This window comes from Falco naumanni, chromosome 5 (assembly GCF_017639655.2).
Source record: "Falco naumanni isolate bFalNau1 chromosome 5, bFalNau1.pat, whole genome shotgun sequence".
Lineage (NCBI taxonomy): Eukaryota > Metazoa > Chordata > Aves > Falconiformes > Falconidae > Falco > Falco naumanni.
Genome location: NC_054058.1, coordinates 25,718,071 through 25,735,677, shown reverse-complemented (window position 1 = coordinate 25,735,677; position 17,607 = coordinate 25,718,071). Strand labels below are relative to the sequence as shown.

Here is a 17,607-nt window from a genome sequence, read left to right as displayed (position 1 = left end):
GGTTATCTTTATGTGAACACAGTAAGTCTTAGAGATAAAATGGGAAACTCCAGAAAAGCTGTTAACTGCATGAATAAATTCTGAATCTAAGATTAGTAACACTTCTGTCTTGTCAATATATAGGCATGTAAACGTTCACTTTGTACTTCCCCCTCCCCCTCCGTGTCCATTTTTGTCCTTTAACAAAGCTTCTTTTTTTATTCTTCTCAGCATCATCAGTAAGACTGGCTTTTTCATTTCCCTTGCCCCGTGTGTAAAAGCTGTCTATTGAATGGCCAATGATGGAAAGGTGGTTTAGATTGTGACCTGAGACCAGGTCCTTCTGCACCGAGTTCCGCAAGCAGCTTTAAATGCAAAATTCCTTTGTTCTACATCTAGACACTGCGAACTACTGAGAGGTATCAATTCCTTCTGTTTTCCTGCTGGGCAAGTTTTAGGTCTAAAACGGCCAGCAAAGAGTTCAGTCTGATTCCTTCTTCTGGTGGGATTTTGATGGGAGGTGCTTGCAGGCATGATGAAGTAGCAGCTAGTAGCTCTGGGAACCTTGCTGTGATATTGAGAGCCCTACTGTGCCCCATGAAGGGTGGCATGCTGCCTTCTTCTGCCGGTACCCAGATAACTGGAAGATACTGTTTTTTGCCGAAGATGGTTGCTGAAGCCCTTCAAGCGTGTGCTTTATTTGTTCTTAATAAAGTGGAGAAAAGCGCTATCTTTTTAGTCAAGGTGCTACAGTAGTCCTAGAATTTGGGTGCCATACCTGAATGGAGACAAGGGACATCTTTTTAAACATGAGTAGGATGTAAGAAAACAGACTGATTAAGCTTTCTGGTTTGACTCATTTATGGTTAGTGTATGTGAAGCAGAAGTCCTGTAGCCACTAATAGACTTGTAAGAAAGGTTAACCGAGGCGTTTCCTTTTTGCTCTTTAAAAACATGATTTCCTTTCACCTGCCTCAGCCCTCCTTCTGGTGGTCTTGAACGAGATGAACTGAAAAGATGAAATTTTTCTTTCCTTGGTCTTTCTGCTGTTCAAGAACCTATAGAATCCAAATCCTGTTAACAGGAAAAAAAGGTGGGGTTTGGGTTTTTTTAAAATGGACTTTATAATTAAGATGGCATATTGCTCTTTTGGAGTGAGGTGACATATGAAATAAACCTAAAATAAGGAATATCTATCTTTAGATGCCTTTAGTTGCTGGGATCTTTGTTGGCTGGATGCATCACTTGGCAGGCACCACCCAGAGCCTTCTCCATAGCTCTCTGGTTGTTATCCCTGCTTTCACGCTTATTTAAGGGCTAGTGAGAAGGATCCCCATGCATGTGAAGCTGGACAGGGAGCAGACCCCAGGAGTGTTCACACACTGACTGAAAATCAGACCACTGGGTTATGTTTGAGATCCTTCTTGCATGTCTCCTTCCAATGTATGAATGATGCACTTCTGTACTTTTTTTTTTTCTTTCAAAAGCCATTTTCAGTTGATAACACCTCTTCTGGGACACAGGAGAGGGAAATGTAGACCCAGTCTCTCCCCACTCCAGTAACCGCGCCCCCCCCCCCCCCCCCCCCCAAAGGCCGGCATTCTACCTCTTACAGCATGTTAAAACAGACCATTGCTACTTCCTTAGAAAGAAGCTTGTCGGGGTTTAACCCCAGCCGGCAACTAAGCACCACGCAGCTGCTCACTGACCCATCCTGTGAGATTGGGAAGAGAAGAGTAAAAGTAAAAAAACTCATGGATTGAGATAAAGACAGTTTAATAGGTAAGGCAAAAGCTGCACACGCAAGCAAAGCAAAGCAAGGAACTCATTCACCACTTCCCACGGGCAGGGAGGTGTTCAGCCACCGCCAGGAAGGCAGGGATCCATCATGCATAATGGTTACGTGAGAAGACTAATGCCATTGCTCTGAAAATCTCCCCCTTCCTCCTTCTTCCCCAATGTTATACGCTGAGCATGATGTCATGTGGCGTGGAATATCCCTTTGGTCACTTGGGGTCAGCTGTCCCGGCTGTGTCCCCTCCTAACTCCCTGTGGCCCCCCCAGCCCGCTCGCTGGAGGGTGGGTGAGAGGCAGAAGAGCCCTTGGCTCTGTGCAGCCCTGCTCAGCAGCAGCTAAAACATCCCTACATAATCAACACTGTTTCCAGCACAAATCTAAAACACAGCCCCATACTATGAAGAAAATTAACTCTATCCTAGCCAAAACCAGCACAAAGATATAGCTGCCTTTTGTGAGGATACTATTCTTGTAAAACACTTGAAGCTTGCTTGCTGGATCAGGCCATGCGTGCAAATCAGGCCAAGCGGTGCCTGAATTGTAGCTGATGTGGGCAGGAGCTTTGTCTGTGGTGGCTGAGGGAGGATGCCTGGTGGGAAGGAGCATCCTGCAGAGCTGGAGGTGCCTAAGGAATTTTCAGGCCAAAGGAGAAGTTACTTAACAAATCCATAAACCTGTAATCAGTGAGCAGCCAAGCCTGCAAGTGCAGAAAACCAGGCTTTTCATACATATAGAAGGAAAATCCTATGGTGCTGTATCCACTTTTGGATATGGATTTAAAGTTTTTCGAAGACCGGAGAGCTCAGCCCTGTTACTTTTCCATTAAATGCATTTTGTAAGAGCCTGATTAATACCAGCCTTGCTGCTGATAAGTTTGTGAAATAGTTCATGTGCAAATGTTGCCTCTGCATTTGCTGCCTCCTGGGAAGATGATGGATTCTGTAATTCATGTCAAAAGATCTGTGTGTCATTCTGCAAACAGAGGTGATGCTTCAGATCAAATCAATAGATCACTCCCAAGCAGGAAACCTTCCAAACAGGATACCCTCTGCATTTTAAAAACAAACATCATAGCTAATACTGGTATACAGGTACTTACTGACAGCATGCTGATGAAGGCATCTCTTTTTTTTTAGAAGCTCCTGTGGCTTTGTAGGTGCTCTTTAAAGCATCTCTGAGGTTGGTGAGTATCTTTTACATGTGGAGAGCCAGGCCATAGTAGCCCAAGGTGCTCCCCCAGGAGGGGAGTGTGCTTAAGTGATGATGGAAGCTTCTCTTTGGACTACACCAACAAACAAAAAGCTACCCTTAACCTCTTGCTATTCAGACAGCTTCCGCAGCTACGCATAATGTAGTTTTAGCCAAACCAGAGAAGAGGTGAATGAGGAAGATGGTAAGCACCTTGTCAAAAAATAATTTGGTTGTTTCTTTTCAGATTGAATCTTTCTCAACTCTTCCTTCTTTCCCTATGTCTTCATCTCTAAACTAAGAGCAGCAGTCATGTAAATGACCCTTTACTTATACTGCTTCTCTCAGTCTTGATGCATCCTAATTTTAGTTACGTTATGTGGCCTGAACAGTATCTTGTCAGTCCTAATGGTTTTGCACCTAAAGACCGTTTGTCCTTAAATATATACCAGAATGACTTTAGAATGTTGGGTCTTGCTTTGGTGTTGTCTGCAGATTCCTGTGTGCCTGATAAGCTTTATAGTGCTGCCCAGTACCATAATAAGAGCATCTTAAGTTAGCTGGGTGAATGGAGATTGATTCCAGCATTTCAGCACAGGAGAAAATCAGAACAGGAGGAAAAAAGAAAGGGCCTGCTGCTGTCTTAAGGGCACTGGGGGGACGGGGGCTTAGGAAGGCTGGAGGCTTCTCTCTTCTTAGAGCTGGAGGAAAGAGAGATGGGGAAAAATATGCTCAGAGTCAAGTATGTGCTGATGGTCTTTCTGGCTCTGAAAAAAACCTGAGGGCATTCTGCTTGTAATCTTCCCCTCCCCAGAATCCTCTCTTTTTAAAACTCTAGCTCTTACCTGGGCTGGAGAGTTCCCTTTACACAAAGCTTATGCTTTCTCTGTGGCTTATTTGAGCCCAGGCGATGGGGCCTGACCAAGTTGCATCTTGCACCTTCGGAGCCAGGTTGGCATCACTGGCTTTTAGGATTTGCTCTGTCCTTCTGTCTCATGCTGGGCTAATTTAGCCTCATCTTGGTAAACAAGAAAAGGGTCCTTATTCAACAGATTTGAGCTGGAGTGACTGCAGCTGTCGTCTGGTCTGCGTGCAAACCAATTTTGTTCATTCCCTTGCCTGGCAGGAAGCCTGCGCCAGAATTGTGTCGGGACTAATCAGCATTAAACCGATGTCAGGAGGGCTGCAGCAGGCTGCCTTGTAGTGAGGCAAGAGCAACAAGGCTGTTCAGGAGGGATTAGCCTAAGTCCTGCCCGAGATGCAGCTGTGCTAGGAAAGGCACCGAAACTGTACGGAGTGTTTTTCTTGGGCCTTCTTGTTGTGGCAGTCCCTAGCTGACTGCCAGTGAGAAATTGTCATGATTTGCTGTGTGACCATAAATACAAAAGCCAGGAGAAGGTGCAGTGTCCATGGAGCTGTAATAGCCAGGAGATGCAAGTGATGCCTTTGAGCATGCTGGGCTTTCCTCTCCTGGAGAGGCAAGGTGGCGGGGAGTGAATAAGTTCAGTGTGTGGTCTCCAGCCAAAAGATTACGTTAGTGGTGCTGTTGCTAGTCCTATGTTATACCGTAATAGATGTGTTAGTGCTAAACAACATAAAGGCTGTGAGGTAGAAATATTTCTGAGGCAAGACCAAGGGTTGGCAAGGGATGATTCACAGCTCTAATGCCTCGCAGTCTCTGTTTTCTTTCCTGGTATTTATGGTGCAGGTTCAAGAGTGCCTCCTGGTTTGCAGTGAAAGCATTAAATCAGAGAGATCCCAACATACTTTTTTTCTCCAGAGATGTTGAAATGTTGATGTCTGTCTTTGCTCTCCCCTCCCTCCCGCTGTTAAATTGTCTTTGTAGTTTTTCATCTCAAAAATTATTTTTGTCTCTCTCCTGAGCACCATGTTTTGGCTTTGAAGTCAGCCCTGCTTTGAATGGGGGCATGGACAGGATGACCTCTGGAGGTCCTTTCTGACCTGATTATTCTGATCCCCTCAATTGTGATCCTCCTGCTTTCACAGGTACATGTTTTGGATGATCCTACACCTAAAATTCTCCAGCTTCCTCTCTGACTCTTAGGCGTCCATCTGTTTGTGTATCTGCTCAGCATTAGTCATCCCTTCTCTGACTGTAGCTATAACACCTCATTGTATAACCACATGAAATGGGATGCTGTTGTATTATCCACAGCAGGCTCAGCCATGCTCTAAACGTCTTTTAGGCCTCCTAAACGACTAGGTAAATCTGCATCTGCCTAAATTTACACATCAAACTGTTTTCTGGTACAAAGCTAAGCCCAAATGAACTTTTGAACCGTGTTCTTGGCACATGTTAAGCATGTTTTCATTGTTTAGGAAGCTTATTTAGGGGGAGCAAGCAGACCTTCTGGTCTAAGATGCCCCAATTAATTACAAGCTATGCAGCATAAGAAATCCTCCTTCTTAGGGAAAAATCATTAGCAGCAAACCTGTCTGAAACAAGGGAACTGAGACCCAGGAACAGAGCAGCTTTCCGAGTGCTCTCATCGCTAGTGAAGAAGGGGCCAAAGGACCCAGCCTTGTCTTGTGCTTACTCCTATGTGGGCTAGCACCAGCGGGGATCTCGGCGAGACTCTGGCTGCTTTGGACATGAGTGTATGATAAGATACAGCACTGAGTTACCAAAGCTCATTGAAAGCCTGAATACCTCTCCGCTGAGCTCTCCCTGGGCTGTGTCTGACATGTGGAGCATTTAGTGGGTGTGAGGTTATCCTAAAGGAAGGTGAAGTGGCTTGGGAGTTACTCTTAAGTGGGAATAAAATTAAAAAAAAAACCACAACCAAACAAAAAACACCCTATTTGTTTTTTCTTGAAAATGTGGTGTCCAGCTAGGCACTAACAGAAATGGTAGGCTTTCAAGGCAGCCTCCAATGCACATTCTTGAATAGTCACTGAAATGGTTGGTCCCCACGTGTGTGTGGAAAATATACACGAACCTCTCCATCTCTGGTATCTCTGATTTATTTTGTCTGTGTGTGTGTGTATGTAGTGGTGTTTTGGTTTTTGGTTTGTTTTTTTTTTGCCAGTGAGAGAAACCTGGCTGGTGTGGAAGCTCTTCCCCAGGCAGGGAGGGCTGGGCAGGATCTGGTCCCTTGGCACTCTTGCCTCCCACACTGCAGGGCAAACTGGACCATGCCGTGCTGAGCACACCTCCTCTCATGTTTCTCCTTTTCACTTTCCCTAGTCATCTTATAGCAGTATCTTACCTGCCATGTTCATGCTAATGATGTGTCTCATTCTTTCCCTGACAGAAGTGGTTGAAAACAGCTGTTTAAAAGAGGGAGCGCCAGTAACAGAAAGGAGATTTGCTGTGAGCGGTACTCCCTTTTCTATCCTTAAAGACTGATATTTTTTCCTAAACAAGTTACCGCTTTTTCAGAGTCTCTCTGTTGGTTTCTGGATCTTCAAAAATTACTTTTCCTAATGCAGTTGTTCCACTTGGATTCTGGGGCCCTATTTTTCGTGCTTAATCATACACAGTGTGCTCTGCTGATGGCCAGTGGCTTCAGGCTCTTACCCTGAATTTGTCCTCTCCAGCCATTTCTGATGCAAGAGGTTGGCTTTTTTAATTCAAGGTATTTGACAAGTTTGAGCCCCCTCCCTGTGGTAGCGCAGATGGCAGCTAAAGGGGTGCTGGAACGATTTCATTCCTACCTTGGTGATGACAAACCGGATTTCAGGAGAGCGTGTGCCGAGACTCTGTGAATCTGTGCAAACAGATCCCGCATCCCTGACAAGCCCGGAAGGGATTTGATGCTCCCTGCCGTAGCTAGTGCTGTGGTCCAAGGTCCTACCTGTTCACCTGTGCTCTCCTGCTTGATCATTATGTTTAGGAACCCCCTCCTGTCCAGATCTCAGTTTCTTGATTTCTAATGCTCTTATGGAGCTTGCACATGTAATGTTAAACCAATACCACCTTAGTTCTGTGTGGGTTTGTTTGTCTCTTTGTCACACACACACACACACCCCCCACCCCCGTACAAAACTCCAAATGTCATGATTGTCTGCTAAAAGAGTATTTTTGCATTTGGTGACCTTTTTGAAATTGTGAGAAGATGGGCAAGGAAACAACAGGTATTTCTAAGACAGGAAAAGGTCTGTCTTATAGACTAGAAAGGCACCTTGGTGTTCTAGAGCTAAAACAAGGCTGGAATTCTGTTGAGCCTGTCTGCATGATGTCCCAGCTGGAAACCCCAGTCTTCACAGTGCAGGTTTACCCTGCAGCAGCTCCTGAGCAGGTACTGGAGGAGCTGGAGCAACCTCCAGTGCGCTACTGCCTCTTCTGCCTCAGGGCATCCTGTGGGAAGTGCAGAGCTGCTCTGGCTGTCAGGGATTAATTATTCACATCCGAGGAGAAGGGCTCTTCAGGAAAATTTGACCTGGTGCAACTCCTTTCTCCATCTTAAGGACCGTGTGTGGGTTTCAAGTTTTATATGTGTCCAGCTCACAAAGATCAGGGGTTTGAAGAAAGGGACAGCTTGACTCGAAATGTCTGGAGGTGCAGCAATTTCCAAGTTCATGATCTGACTTGGGAGTTTTGCTTTCTGAATAATGCTGGGAAAAGAAGCTGTGGTCAAAAGCTTTTCTTCTGCTTAAAATAGTATAAATTGTATAATACGTTAAAAAAAATGCACGCACATGCACATTTATGCTTCTTGCCATAGTGCACTACTGTTGTATTGCCCAGCTTTTCCTGTACTCTGTGAGATGGGCAGGCTGGTGCTTAGAAGTTCATTTTGTAGATGTGCAGCCCGTTTTTTCAGTTTTTGAGGCATTGTGTTATTTGTTGGACTTTGAATGTATTCCCTTGCTCTGGATAGAAGTGCCAGCATGTGCAGTCATCCTTCCTTTTGCTCTCCTTCACCTACTGTTTCCCACCCTCCTGCAGCTTTTGTACAGGTGTGACGAACTGGATGGAGAGGCAAATCCAGCTGGGGGGTTGCAGACAGAACATTCCCCTCTGTTTTTCATCCCTCCATCCCTCCCTCGGGTATGCTTCAGCTGGCTCAGCTCACCCATGCGGTTCCCTGTTGGAAATGCCTAGGCTGGTGAGCCAAAAGCTTGGATGCAGGCCTGGGAATAAGGAGAGGTGAGAAAAGGAGCCAGGAGCTGCTTGTGGTCCCTGAAGCATTGGTGCCACTGCTGGGTGTCTGCGGCTTCCTGCAGCACCTACCCCTTGGGCTGGCAGCCTGCGACTTGCTGAAGGCTGTGTGGATGATTTAATGCTTTCACTGCAAAGTTACAACCTGGGAATTGTGTGGGGCTGAGCTGACACTGGCTTGACATTAAGAAATAATCCTTTGCAGCTTTTTTTCTGTTGTAGCCACTGAGGTTAAAGCTGCAGAGGAATTCAGGCAATTTTCTTCCCCCTTTTTTCTGCTTACTACAGGTGTAGATTGTTCTTAGAAGCCATTGCAGAGATTTTCTGTTGGGGACCTTTGCAAAGCTTTGTGCTATTTTGTGATTGGAATGCACTTCTGCTGTAGCTTGCTTACTGAACTACAATTGCATAGGATATATTCTTTCTCAGAAGAGCACAATTTCCAAAATATTAAGTAAAAGAAAGGTTAGAGAAAGGGAAAAGCCGACCTTCTGTCAGGACAGAACACATATTGAAATAAGTGCTTTTGTTTCTACAAGTTGACACAATGTTGGGATTAAATGCATTTTCAAAGCAGAAACTAAAAAGGCTTAAGAAACATAGCTTATATTGGACAGCGTTGATTGCATGGCTTCTTCAACATGCCCCGACAGTTCAGAGAGATGAAGCAATGCTGTCATTTACCTAAGAAAGTGCAAACCTGTGTCAGAGAGTCCACCTGGATGACTATTGAGGAGTCATGTGAGTTTGCGTGTTATCGTTTGGGTAGGGTTGACTGCACTTTGATCCAGACTGGAGAAGGAGCTGTACCCAAATGGGGCTCAGGTTTTGCTGCCATGAAGTCAGCTGCTCAAGATCTACCCCTGCAGGCTGTATCAAAATCCATCAGCTCTTTAGGCACGGATGAAGTGATGGAGAGGTGGGAAGGTGATGTGGGACAGTGCCCTTGCGGGATTGTTACCACTGCATCCTCCACCCTCACTGCCAAGTGGACAGTGCTAAGGACCTGAATGAAATGGGCTCAGCGCTAACCTGCAGCCTAAACCAGCTGTGTTGGGAAGCACCAGTATAAGAAAGGAAGTGGGAAATGTGAGGGAGATACCTGGACAGGCATACCAAAGAGTTTGGATCTCTGGGACAGGTGGCAAAAGGGTATTTCTTTGGGGAAGGATTAATTTGGGAAGGGGCTAACCAGAAGCACCACCAGAACAAAGAGTTCCGCAGGCTGTTTATAAATTGATACTCTGATGCCAGAAAATACAGAATCAGGTTGCAGTTTCATATTTCTGTATTAAAATAAGTCACATTCAGGCTGTCATATTGGTATAAACAGAATAAACCTTGCTGAATTCAAAGCCAGGGGTGGAGTCCTACTTCAACAAGCAACCTTTTTCAGAGGCAAAATGAGTGTATTTTTGAAATGTTGTTGTTTTGGCTTATAAATAAGCTTAGCTAGAAGCCTGAATGTTTTGTAATTCTTTTGTGACCCTTGAATTTGCAGCTGTAGGATGTATGCGGCACTCAGATTCCTTTAATCTCATGTACATACATAGTCTTTGTGATTTCAAAGGAGAATTCTGTTCTCAACGTGCACCGCCTATTCTTGTGACGACTTGAAGACCAGCCCCATTGGACTGATTTGCTGTGTACATGTGAAGCCCTTGAAATATTCATTATAGTCTGTGGTAATCTAATATTAGTGAATCATCTTACAGTCCTTTACAAGAAGGCATTTTTTTCAGCCTGATAATAAAACTGCAGGCTTTATTTAAGCAGATATCCAGTAGTACTTGTGCTCAGCTATCCTCTGCTCAGCTTATTGCTAACAGCTGTGTAACTGCTGAGATCTGCGTAATTTGTTGTCACAAATATTTATAGTTTGGGTCTTTCCTCTTGTGTGTGCTTTCTATGCTAGTATCAAAAAAAACCCCCTTGCTTCCTTAATGTAAATATTTAATCCAGTACACACAGACCTGTTAACCTTTGCATTGAGGAAGTATTCATCAGGGATGCCCTCTGTGTATTTGCATGTGGCAGAATAAATCACCAGAAACCTGTCAAACCCTGAAGAGGTATGCAAATGCCTGCATCTCTTTAATCTGGCATGTGTAGATCCTGTTTGATTTGAGATGGGAATTCTAATCCCATGGGAGCGATGCAGGAACTCCTGATGCTTCCTCGGTGTGGCGAGGAATTATGAGCCAGCTGGTGTCCAGGTTTGAGGACTGTCTCTATTGTTGCTTGGGCCATTTTGTGAGGCTGGGAGGAGCCCCAGGTGCAGAGGCAGCTTTGAACCTGTAACTGAGTGTTCCTGCCAGCCCCCTCTCCTTGGGGGAGAGACGGTGTGCACATGCATGTGGCTGTGAATACATTGTGTGTGTGCTCTCTCTCACATACAATAGCGCTCTTTAGTTGGTAGGCTTATGTTTTATAAGGAAAGTGAGTGGGGACTATTGAAACCTACCCTTACACATCATAAACAACTCTCTCCTGTCTTGATTTGAAGGAATAACAACTTTCTCCATGCAAAATTATTATTATGCTCTTGTTTTCTGTAACAGGGTGCTCAGATTTAGCTGTCCTACACTGTCACACCAAGACACCGTTGTTTTTCAGAATCACGTTGCTATAGCCATATGTTTTGTTAATTCTGTTTCCTTTTGTATGCACTTCCCTGCATTTATTAGATGTCCCAGACCTTAGTATTGTCACAGAGACTGTAGGTACTTGTCCTGGTTTCAGCTGGGATAGAGTTAGTTTTCTTCTTAGTAGCTGGTGCAGTGCTGTGTTTGGTGTGAGGACAATGTTGATAACGCACTGATGGTTTTAGTTGTCACTGGATGATGTTTATACCAAGTCAAGGACCTTTCGGTTCCTTGGGCCCTGCCAGCAAGAGGGCTGGAGGGGCAGGGGAAACTGGGAGGGGACACAGCCAGGACGGCTGACCTGAACTAGCCAAGGGGATATTCCATACCATATGATGTCATGCTCAGTATATAAGCTGGGGGAAGAAGGAGGAAGGTGGGGACAGCTGGCATTATGGCGTTTGTCTTCCTGAGTAATCATTAGGCATGATGGATCCCTGCTTTCCTGGGGTTGGCCAAACACCTGTCCACCGATGGGAAGTGGTGAATGAATTCATTGCTTTGCTTTGCTTGCATGTGTGGCTTTTGCTTTACCTATTAAATTGTTTTTATCTCAACCTTTGAGTTTTACCTTCCTTTCTGATTTTCTTCCCCATCCCTCTGGGTGAGGGGCAGTGAGCAAGCAGCTGCGTGGTGCTGGGTTGCCGGCCGGGGTTGAACCACAACAGTACTAAAGTGAGTTCAGCCACGGTGTGGTCTGTGCCTAATCCAGCCTTAATCTGCTCAGTATGAAATACTCCGTGTATGCTCAAACACTTACTGAGGTCTCCAAAACAGCGTGATATGGCTCCATTACGTGAAGCATTCTATTTAACTCTATAAAATCATCCTTTGCGTGAAAGGAAAGTGTAAAATACTGCAATGTATCTCGTGCAGAAATAACAGTTGTGTGCAATGGCCAGGAGGGCTCTTGTGTCTGGTTGAGGTGGCTCTGTCTGTCTTGGTTTTGAAGTAGCCTCTCCATAGTCAGTGACAACTCACGCCTATTTAAAAATTAGAGGAGCAATTACATGTGTTCTACCTATGTTTTTTTTAGCATGCCAGTCAACCTGGGATCCAGGCACTAAAAGATGAGTGGATTAGTGGTAGAAAGGAAACACTTGCTCAAATGCCAAGTAATTTTAGGGTTATTTAGATCTCTGTTCTCTGCTGCTTCCATGTCTACTAGCAGGGTGCTAAAATAATGGGCAAAATAGGCACTTTGGATAAAAGTGGACTTGGATTTCTTTCTCTCCTTTATGTGACTCTCTCCAGCTCCCATTTCAGAGTCCCACTGGCTCTTTCCAACCCTGTTTCAGGCCAGGAGATGTTCCCTGTTCCCTTTTGTGGCTCTCCAGGGTCTTTTTACCTTTACGGTCTCAAAACACTCCTAAAGTATATACTGTTTTCACATGGCTATCTACTGCTCTACAGAGGGACTTTTACTGGAGGGGCAGCGGAAATTTGAGAGGAGAGGGGGCAAGACACTGATTTTCATTGCTGGGCTTTGACAAAGGAGAGACTTCTAAGATACAGAGCCCTTTGCACTGACCCCTTTTGATCATTTTGTGGGACTTTAGCTGTGTTCTTTAAGAGATCTTGTTGATGGCAGTGGAAGGTGTATCCTGGGGTTTGAGGCTGGGCTGTTGGGAAAGCAAGCAACCCCAAAATTCACCTGAGAGGAAAGGTGATAGATGCCTTGAAGTGGCATTTTTGAGGCATGAGGGTTAGGAACACACCTGCAGAATCACCCTCATTTCCAGACATCTGTGGGGGCGAGTGGGACAAGGGAAGAAAGGGTCTGAGGTGCAGGGGCATTTGTGAGCTGAACACAGAGACAATTATTTTTCTGGCCGCCTCAGTCGACGTCCACCTTTACAGAGATGCTTTGGCACGATACTCACCAAGGCATTAAGGGAAGCCAAAGGATTTTGTTTCTGGACTCCCCTTTAGAAAGGATTGGAACTAAACCTAGAGGCATGGTAGAAACACTGCTGTGCTTTGAGTTTTCCATCTGGAGTCTAGTTTGGATCCAGAAATTAGCATTGGTCCATGCCTTCGGATTTGAATGGTAACACTACTGTGGCATGGGGACTGAGTCTTGATTTCAGCTCTCTGTATTTTCAGTATACTTGGAAACTGGCCACAGAATGGTCAGCAGTGATAAAGCGTAAATTAAATCTGGTTGTTTATGCTTTGTCTGAGATATATATAGCTCTGCTGCAATGAAAAAACCTAACGCTGTCATGGTTTACTTAAGATTTACTTAAGCGTAACTGCTATTTTTCATGTGGCTTAGATGTGCAATTCCTGTGCGCTGACAGCTTCTTAATGATCCCTTGGGTAAACTCACTGGTAGCAGCCTGTTCTTCAAACAATTTCTAAATGCAGTGGTATTGACCAAGACATGTAGGTTCTTGCAAAGATGTTCATGGCAGAAGCGGTATTTTAACGGAATAGTTACAAGAACTGATCTTTCTTTCAATCTGATGGTATTTTTGCCTCTTAACAAAGTTCTGATGCTTTTAGTTGACAAAACTCCATTGCTTTTTCAAAGCTAGGAAGGACTGTGTCATCCAGCATGTTGTGTGGATGTCTCGTTGCTTCAGTGGCAGGTTTGCCCACAGTGGAAGCATTTGCAGCAACATGCTGATCTCCAATTATTGTAGTACTGCTGGGCTGAAGCAGCTGGGAGCAATCTCCAAACTGAAATGGTTTCTCAGGCAGCTCTTAAGTGGAAGTATCAGCTCTGAGGACCAATATGGCTGTGCGGGCAGCAGATCCTTGTCTGCCTGCGTCTTCATTCCTGCTCACCACCCTTCTCATTCGGGAGCTCTGGTAACTTCAGGCCTTGCCTGTGGGTTCTTATGACTTTTCAGTGTGCAGGAAGCTTTTGGTTTTTTTCTCTCCTTCTGAAAGGATTCAGCTGTTGAAAACTGACTGAAGGCTTCCTCTCAGAGTAAGGCGTAAGGACAGTTATTTATTGGCAGCAATTTAAACAGCAGTTTCTCAAAAAATCCTAAAAGAGATCAGTTTGTGCTACACAAGGGAGTGTTTATACTTCATGCTGATGAAAGAGCTTTCCCGACTACAAGAAGCAAAGTTCTTTCTTTGTCAGACCCTTTTCCCATCAAACCCACTTATAACTTAAGTTTTCACAAAAGCTCAGCAGCTGCAGCCTTTGACAGGCGAGCATTGCCTTGCTGTAACTCTTTGCTTCTAAAGGGTGTGCTAAAAAAAGTAACTCAGTACAGTGAGAAGCTATGTCTGGGTGCACCCTCTCTAAATCCACCTTTTAACCCACTGATAAAACGAGTTGTCTAAACCTGGCAGGTGTGGGCTGGACCTTCAGGGGATGTGAGGAGGCTGTGCCTGCTCAGGGAACACCTGAGTTCTAAGTAGCCAGCTTGAGTGCCACCGCTGGCTTGTGGATTTTGCTGTTTGAAGAAAAGAAAAAACTTCTTCAGAAACTGGGGATAGCTTCCTTCTGGTCACCACAGCCTGTGCTTCTGGAGAGTGCTGATGAAAATCCAGCCATGGGTCCTTTGGATCCTCTTTGTGGCTCAGCACAGCAAGAGACAGCTCTTGAGGAGACGAGAAGGCAAGGTGTTCCTGTGAACCCGAGAAGTCTATTGCCCAGCTAAGTCCAGGGAGCCAAGGCCTCAAGCTTGTGCGAGATGGGTAAAAAGAAAGCTGCTATAAAGCAAAACCCCAAATCAGGCGTAGCCGACTATTCAAGCATCTTCATGCTCTGTTTATGTCAAAGTTGATTAGTGCTGAAAGTGGTCCAGGCCAAGTTAAGCTTCTTTCTTTTCTTGTACTGATTTGCAAGCCAAGCTTAATTAGGGTGGCAGAAGGTGTTATCAGTGAATTTATTCACGTTTTCCTGTTGTATAAACACAGCTTTGGTGAAACCTTCTAACTTTGAGTAACAGAACACCTGAAACTTGCCATCCTGATGAGACAAGGGAGGCTAATATTGGTGCGTGATACTATGTGCACTGCAGAGTGGTTTAGAAAATTTATCTTAATATGGCTCAGTTTAAAAGATAACTGAATGCACTGTAATATAAGAATAAAGCTGCCTGTTCTTGTACTAAAAAAGTCCCAAAGCAAAATTTACTGGAAAATTCCCCTCTTTCCTGCGTTCTTGTACACAAACCTAAATAGTAACAGTAGAGGGATTTTTAGGATGACAGGTTCTGGTTCTTTGTGGGTTGGTTTGTGGGTTTTTCTCCCCCTTTTCTCATCTCCAGGAATACCAATTGTAATAAAGCAGATCTTCAGACAAGACTCTTGTACCACGTGTGTCCCTGTGGAGCAGAGGACAAAACCTGCTTTAAGATTCATTTGAATTGAAAATTGTTTGTGAGTGCCTATTTCCAAAACCTGTCTGAGAGTGCGGCACCATGTTTTAACATGAAATAAGGTACCTCTGAATTTGATCCTGCTCTTGAAATGAGTCTAAAGCACAAGTGTCAAATGCGTCCTGTGCGGAAGGAGTGACTGGATACCTCATTCTGTGTTCAGTCCATGGAGGGAGGTGAACACATGAAATGAGGAGTGAGAAATGGGTGTTGCAATGAGCGGGAATCCATCCAAGCTTTGCAGAGGACGTGATGGCATCTAGAATGTCCTCAATTCCTTGGCAGTTCAGCCCAAGCCGGCAGTCAGGTGCCTGTGGCTCCAAAGCCAGGGATCCCCTCGCCAGACGGGCTTTGGCATCCTGCTATGTTGAAGGACCTGAGCTGGTGTTTTGCTTCTGCTTGAACATTGTCAATATTCTTCCGGGAACTGAGAGATGGGTTTGGTTTCATACCCTTCAGTTTCCTATGCTTGTGTAGCTATGCTTCCCTTCAGTTTCCTATGCTATGTAACTAACCAAAAGCCTAGCAGGCAATTTAAGAATAATGATGTATGAAACTTAAATGAACTTGTAACCATTGCTCAGATTGTTTTCTTTATTAGTAAAAATGCTCATTCATTCCATGTCAAGTGTTCAAGCAGATCTGAATATAAAAACGCAATAAAAAAGCAAATATGCCACTTGCTCTGTATAAACAGGACAGACCAAGGATTTCTGGGACACGCTTTCTGTGTACCGCCTAGCAGTGGCTTGGGAGTCTGTGCTTGGAAAGGCAGTGTGGCAGCACCAACAGAATGAGTGAATTCTACGCGTGTTGATTTCTAGAGAAAATAAAGGTCCGAGGTGTAAAAAATTCCCTATATTTATAAGTATAGGTCCAGTCTTACACCCACTCCACTGTGTCTTGTTAATAGGTTCCAGCACCTGGGGACAGACTCCAAGGTAATTGCATACCGTGCCTTGGGTACCTATTTATTAAACTCCTCCCACCCCACTGAAAAAAAATCACCCAAACTGACATAATTTAAGCCATGACTTTTTGGATTTGACAAGATTATGATGCAATTTTATGTAAAAGGGATGGTGTAACTCATACTTGTTTGCTAGTGTGGTGGGATGGTCTGTTGGCAGCTGGGACTTGGGACTATTTTAAGAAGCTGACAGTGTTTGTGCTGTAATGTTACTCTGTAGGCAGATAGTTAGGTATTTTAATCAAGGTCAAAGGAAGATAATGATAAACTAAACTACTCAGGTTAGAGCCTTTTCATCTTTATTTAGACTTGTGCAATAACTCTTTTAGGTGAAAAAATTTCCTTTAGAAAAGGATTTTTGAAATATTGAGCCATTTCTAAGTGTAATTAATTTGCGGCAATAGTCATATTCCATTGTCTTGCGTTTGTATAAAGAATTAGGCTGTACAAGTGTTGGTATCTCTGTATTAATATTGCTGTTAATGATCTTTTGTCATTTGACTTCTTGTGCAGGAGATTTTACATAACTTCTGTGACTGTTTAGCCGTATGGTTGACGATGATAAATGGTCAAAATACTGAAATGGGTAGCAAACCCAGAACCTGTCCCGGTGCCTCTGGGACCATCTGGTTATGCATCCCTTCATGAGTTACGTCTTTCCTTTTCACTCTTCGTATTGCAGAGGTGGTCACTAAGTCCACGGAAGCTTGGTGCCAAATTCTCTTTGACTGATGATGTTGTAAAGGACTTTTGGGGAGAGCTGTGAGGACAGCCTGGCAGAGAGCTTTGTAAAGGCAACATGGGTATGGGCCATTTGCAGGGGGAGTCTCCAGCTTTGGCAATTGTTTGTTTAGTTTCCTTTAATTTAAATATTTATGCAAAATTTTAGTTCAAACAGCTCAAAAGTAGAATGAAGTAGCTTAAGACACCTGGAGTGGAAAAACATAATCCTGCAGATTTGAATGTGGGTTATCTTCAAGTGCCTCATAAAGAAACAAGAAAATTGTCCTAAAATAAAAATTCACATCTAAAAATCTTTATTGAAAGAACTCCTGTGCCCTCTGCAGAGGGCTGCCTTCCCAGAAAATACAGCCTTTGCAGAATTATCTGGGTCCTCTGAACTGAAGCCTGGATTAACCGCTCAAGTAGGAGGTCATGGTGGAAATACTTTGAATTTACACCTAGAAACTGAATGACCAGAGAGGTCAAAGGTATTGCAGCTTTAATATATGCTCCAGGTTTATAAAAATAGATTTAACTTGAGGAGGATTGTGTAATGCCTTTGCGTATTGTATGAATGGGACTTTTTTGATGAAGGAATGCCATGGCATCTGTGAAAACATACTGGTTTCTCTGTAGATGAGAAAACCAGTTGGAAGAAACCTGTTAGACATGCTAGCAGGAAGCTCTTCCATTAGAAGTATCTACTGGGGTAGCTGTTACAGGAAGACAAGATTGTTCATTCAGGTTCTAGACGTAGCTTGCTTATTCAAATTTTGGTCCCTACTATGAGACAGAAATGATGAATAGAGGTATTGGGTAACTTCAGTAAGTCCT

General features: G+C 44.2%; 1 protein-coding gene across 5 annotated transcripts in view; it reads left to right on the top strand.

Annotated features, from left to right (window-relative positions):
- Window positions 1–17,607, top strand: part of DENND5B (DENN domain containing 5B) — a 118,950-nt gene that overhangs the window by 30,875 nt on the left and 70,468 nt on the right. The window lies entirely within an intron of this gene.